Below are 6,027 nucleotides of genomic sequence, written 5' to 3'. Positions count from 1 at the left end.
ACCTTCATATTTATCACATGCACCACCAGGGAACATACGACTTTAGACTTGCTGTTTACCAGTGTTAATGAAGCATACAGCTGCACTGCCCTGTCCCCATTTGGTAGGTCAGATCACAACCTTATCATCCTGTCCCCATCATACAAACCTGTTGTTCAGGAGCAGCCACTCACAGTGATGACAGTGAGGAAGTGGTCTCCTGAGGCCACTGAGAGGAGCACTGGAGGCCATCAGCTGGAATGCGCTGTTTGAACCTCATGGTGAGGACATAAATGGAATTGTGGACTGTGTCTCTGAGTACATTGGGCTTTGCATGGACAACATCATCCCCACTGAAGTGGTCCACTGTTCCCCAAACAGCAAACCCTGGGTAACCAATAACTTGAAGGCTCTCCTCAACAAAAAGAAAAAGGACTTTCAGAAAGGGGGACTGAGCAGAACTCAAACTTGTACAAAGGGAACACAAACATAGACACAGAGAGAGCAAAGACGCCTACAGGAGAAAATTGGAGGAGAGGCTGAAGAGGAACAAGGCCAAGGATGTTTGAAATGGTATGACGGAGGGGGAGGACAGGTGGAGGAGGAGGAACTGCTGAGGAGAATTCACATAGGCTACCCCTTTTCCACCAAGAAGAACCAGGTGCTAGTTCCTTGCTGGTGCTTGGGCCAGGTTGCACTTCCCACCTTGTCACAGGCAAAGTGACTTGCAGAATATTTTCTTGTCGATAGACACTACAAAAAAAAAAAAATGTCGGCTGTTCCTATCATTGTGAAGTAGAATTCATCAAGCGTTGGATTGTTCACCCACTAATAGGGAACGTGAGCTGGGTTTAGACCGTCGTGAGACAGGTTAGTTTTACCCTACTGATGATGTGTTGTTGCAATAGTAATTCTTGAGTCCTGTGTGGACTTCCGTATGGCACGAGCGTTCTTTGGTAAATGGCTATGACGTGTGACGTGATTCTAACTTGACTCCTTGCCAATATTAGAAATATCTTACAAACTATGTCACTTACAAAACACAACCTTAACTTGTCACAAAAAAAACCCTCCAGTGGTCCCCAGAAGTTTCATTAGTACAATTTATTGCACAACAGCTACGTTTGTGGTTTAAAACAGTCAACAACAAATTACACAGTTAAGGAAAGAAAGAGTTCTTCAGCATTTCCTTTAATTCCTGATATCCTGTTCACACGGAGAAACATCAACCCTACATCCACTTGTGCTATGTGAGATTGAAGCAAACTCATCCTTTGTGCTGAAGTTAGCTGGCAGACTGTGAACACTGCAGCAGCTGCTGTCTTGGGGCACAAAGTGAACTAGAGTCAAGTGCAAAGGCATGTCAACAATAAAGAATAGCAGTGTTTTTTTTCTGCTGCATACTTTATGATGGTTTGAAAGTAACACCTCCTAACCTGTAAAGATTTTTAACACAGATGGAGGGGTGATGATAGTATATATTTATATAAATGGCGTGTTTACATTCAAGTGAAAACGCCCTGTAGTGGAAAATTCTCATAAGAGCAAAAGAACACGTAAGGTTGCTTTATAGAGCCAATAAGTTGACTTAGGGTGGAGGCCGGGATGAATAGATTGGTCAGCAAAAGACTGGCTTTTAAAATGATCTGATTTAAGGGAGGGTTGAGTGCTCATTCCTACTGTACATGTGGTGCAGTTTTTGTATATTTCTTGCTTTATAGTGTTCACAAAAATCCTTTCAAAGCCCCCAAGACAGTAAAATATTCCACATATAGTGTACCAGTATGGCAAGACATGTAAACTATGGTGAAGGGAGTCCAAAAAAAAAAAAAAAGGATGGGAGAAAGAAAAGAGAGGAGGTAGCAGTGTGCAGTCTGTTACTAGGCCTAGTAAGTTGCCTCGTAGAGCACTCAAAGACGGTGAGACACAGGGAGCAGAGGAGCGTGGATGTAAGGCAACAACTGCACTGGAATTCTCAGGAAAATTTACTGCTGAGCTTCTCACAGTGACACAGCCAATAAAGCAACTTTAACTGTGACCACACTTGCTAAGCATTTGAAAATGTGTGATTGTAGCAATTTTGTGGCCGAAGCAGTAGGGCAGTTAGGAATGACATGTGCAGAGCTGACATTTGTAGCCGGGAGAGAAACTGCCAAACATTTGGATCACATTTCAGTCAGTGTTGCGTTACATGTAAAGTCATAAAATCTTCCCCATGTTCACCCCAGAATAAGAGAGATAAATGAAAAGAAATGGTACAGCAAAGAGAGAGGGAATGAGAGAGAGAGCGAGAGAGAGAGAGAGAGAGAGAGGGAGGGGGGAGGGATGGGCAGAAAATAAATTAGGTCTGCTTGGTCATGTATGGTGTAATGTGAAAGGAGCTAAATCAGCAGCATTACTCCCCTATGGCAAAGATGGAGGTGCTGTGAAGAACACTGTAGCCTACTTCTGAAATAAATTCTGCCTTTTACTGGCAAGAGGACATGACTCCTACTGTTCTGCATGTGTTTTCTAAATCACACACATGCAGGCACATACAAATTGACCTATAAATATACTCACAAGTGCATGGTTGAATGCACGTGGGTATTAAAGAGTTACATGCAGCAACTCTAATGCACACATACAGGCACATGCTGACATTGTTGAATATGGCCCAAAGCTGCACTTTTAAAAGTGAATTAAAAGCCTTTAATGCATTTTGGCCTCACTTTCACAAGACAGTGATATCAATCTCAGTGCTTGACAACCTGAATTACCTGCTTAATGACTGATGATGAAAATAAAAATGCTCTCTTTTTTTTTTTTTTACTTCAAAGAGAATATGGGAATAAAAGTTTGAAAGAAGCAAGTAGGAGATAGACTGATTAATCTGAAAAAGAGAGCAAAAGTATATAGTGTCATCAGGATGGCGTTAAAGTGCTATCAAACCACATCGCTGCTACTTTTGGAAAATTGTTTCATCACTTTATTGCAACATTATGTCGATCCTGTCACACTAAATCATGATGAAAATCAGCAAGCTGTTGGTTGCATCAATTTTACAATCATCCCAAGTCTTGAGAAACCATGTGTATGCTCCTAAAACAAATTACTATTAGGCTGAGAGGCAGGTGATGAATTAAATGAAAACTCTGAATGAACGAGTAAAATAGTGTAACAAAGGCAGAAATGTCCACAGCCACCAGATGTCAACTGAACTAAACACATACAGGAGATTTTGTGTGGCATGTCAAAGTCAGACTTGATGAGGTTTTTCCCCTAAATGATGTCATTGATAATCTTAGAATTATGTTATAAAATTTGCCGGACCGCAGCCATTGTGTGTAAAATTGTCATTTTTTGTCAAGTAACAGTGATTGTGCAATGCAGAGATCTCTTCTGTGTTAGCAAAGAATATTAATGTGAAGGTCCATGTGGATGAATAGACGTATGGCTTGCTCTCACGTGCACAGAAAGTGTTAAATAGTGTGCACAGGTTGAAAAAATGATTTTATTTTAAGGCCCACTAGAAGATCAGGGAATATGAGACATGTAAATTTATTCCCAAAAATGTAACAATATTAAGCGAACAAACTGGAATCCATGTACAGGATTTATCACTTTGTGTGTGCAGTTTGGCAATCTGTTCACAAGGTTTATTAGCCTTTAATATTTTATGAATCTGTTACATATGTTTTTCATGATCGTTTTAAAATAAGGGTTTGTTTTATTGCTTATAATTTCAGTTTTTACTTGTAGACAAGATTTTGTTACTTCTTCCTTCAAAAGCTACACAATCTACATGGCTTTTATTTATAATCTACTTACAGTGTTTTTATAGCCGTCTCTGTCTACATTCCAGTTTGCTACATTATAATTTAACATCAGCCGTAACTTCTCTTGGGTGGATGTGATTTATTAGACCGTTTAATTTTTGCTACACTACCAGAATTGTCTCATATCTTACACTAGATATTGTATGGATTGTCATCAAGTTTCACACCAGAATTTATGTTTCTCATTGGATGAATTTATCATCAGGTCAAAATTTCTTTAAACATCAAGGATCCGTCTCCCTAACTGTTTGTTGGTTGGTTTGTTTGGTTGTCTGTCTGTCTGTCAGCAGTGTCATACAAAAAACAATTTTATATCTCCACAGTCTTTGCAAACATGACCTTATTGATCTTGGTGAAGATCTTCATGCATGGAATGTCCTTCGAGTTGTAAAGTACTTTTGACATTCAGATCAGCAGGAGTTGTTTTTTTTTGTATTTCGTGCTAATTTACTGTTGCAAGTATGTCAGCATGCTGACGTCAGCATTTAGGTCAAGCACCACTGTGCTCAGGTACTTAAATACATGCATGTACACTCACCAGCCACTTAGCTTACCACAATGGTTGTAATAATGCAGACAGTCTGTCCTACACGATTACAAAAAGATATCTCTGCTATCCACATTTTATGTTAAGATCAATCTAAAACAGGACAATTTCATAACACATTTTTTCTTTGATATAAAGGCTAATAAAAAAAAAATGCAAGTAAAATCATATCAAATGATGGAGGATCTGGATTATCTGGATAGTTCTTAATAATCAGCATTGATTTTTAACACTTCATTGGTGACACATCTCCTGCTAACAGTATGCTTTGAGGGGTCATATCAGCAAGAAGAGAGGGAATGATTTGTATACCAAGCCTAGCATTTTATAAATGATCAAAGTGACGTGACATTGTGTTTTATTCCAATATATGTAGGAATTCTCTATAAAATGTGACTGCTCGTGGCCACCGAGTGTATTTGTGGACCCAAACGAAAAGGAGACGGGGAATGGATAAGGAAAAACAGGTTTTATTAAAGGAGGGTAGGGAGGTGACGGGCACCAGGAGGCAAGTGGAGATTGCGGTGTTGTTGTGGTGGTGCGGAGGGGGGTCTTCGGTGTGGTGAGTTCACCATGTAGGAGTCTGTGCGGAGGGTTTTCCGTGGCTGTGCTCAGGAGGAGTCCGTGTGGTGGTTTCCCAGTGGCAGTGCTCAGGTGAAGTGCTCGTGTGGAGGTTTTTCTGGTGCAGGGGGCCGTGACGTGTGAGATCCCAACTGGAGACTTCGTGGCGGGAAAAGCTGGCGTGAAGGGCGGACGGCTGGGTGCTGGAGTGGTGGAGAGGACACTGGAGACAACACAGAGAGAATACAAGATTATTCAAAACTCGAAATTAGCTAAACAGGGAACTCTAGCTTAATGGCCTGACTGTACCACCAGAGTGGTATCACAATCATCTGGCGCTGGAGTCCTGTCAAACCGTGACTTTTAGGCTATCCGCTGATGAGCAGATGAGCTGCAGCTGTGCCAGCACGAGAGCGTCCTCCTCCGATCAGCCCCGCCCAGCCGCAGGAAAAAGACACGCCAACCAAAACACAGGGAAAAAACATAGATTGTATAAAAGATGGACGTAGCAACCGGCCCTGAAAAATGAAGCCAACCCGAAAGTGTCAAAAACCTGCGTCCGCGAGCTGCTGGCTCCAAAAAGCCCTGGCTCCCATAGACATGAATTGGAAAAGAAGTGATCACAGATCACGAAATACTGCATTCCTACAGCTCAGGATTTTTTTTCTTATTAGTTTTCATGATCAAGTCCAGAGATCAGGTGGCCAATCTGAAAATAAATCAAAACTGAATTTTTAAAAAATCATCAACATTTTGCGGGGCAACGGGCGTGGCTGGCTTGATTGACAGTCGGCAGCGACGATACAGACGAAGTGAGCAGAAGGCGGTAAAAGTGGGCGGGCAGAGAGGGCCTGCCTCTCAATCCATCTGACCAGTCGCTGCTCCTATGGCTCCGCCCCCCTCCGACGGTTTTTGCGTCACTGGCTCCAAAAATCCAAGATGTCAACCAGGAAGTAGCAAAACCCTGGCTTCATTTTCTCTGTGCAGAAACCAACGGGTGACGTCACGGTAGCTACGTCCATCTTTTATACAGTCTATGGGAAAAAAGCAGGAACAACCAAAAACACAGTAAACACAATCCATAACCCTCACATGAAATGATTAAAAGATTGCTTTTACTCA

At 41.6% G+C, this 6,027-nt stretch overlaps 1 long non-coding RNA gene across 1 annotated transcript in view; it reads left to right on the top strand.

Annotated features, from left to right (window-relative positions):
• Window positions 1–746: 746 nt before the first annotated feature.
• LOC103356819 (uncharacterized) overlaps window positions 747–6,027 on the top strand; it is a 7,229-nt gene continuing 1,948 nt past the window's right edge. Inside the window, exons 1-2 of the long non-coding RNA XR_520158.1 lie at window positions 747–840; window positions 1,326–1,329. This is a non-coding gene — a long non-coding RNA (uncharacterized LOC103356819). The remainder of the gene's footprint in view (window positions 841–1,325; window positions 1,330–6,027) is intronic.

The sequence above is a fragment of the Stegastes partitus genome, unplaced genomic scaffold (assembly GCF_000690725.1).
Source record: "Stegastes partitus isolate 25-593 unplaced genomic scaffold, Stegastes_partitus-1.0.2 Scaffold223, whole genome shotgun sequence".
Taxonomy (NCBI): domain Eukaryota; kingdom Metazoa; phylum Chordata; class Actinopteri; family Pomacentridae; genus Stegastes; species Stegastes partitus.
The sequence above is the reverse complement of the archived record's forward strand: the minus strand, read 5'-3'. Positions and strand labels throughout refer to the sequence as shown.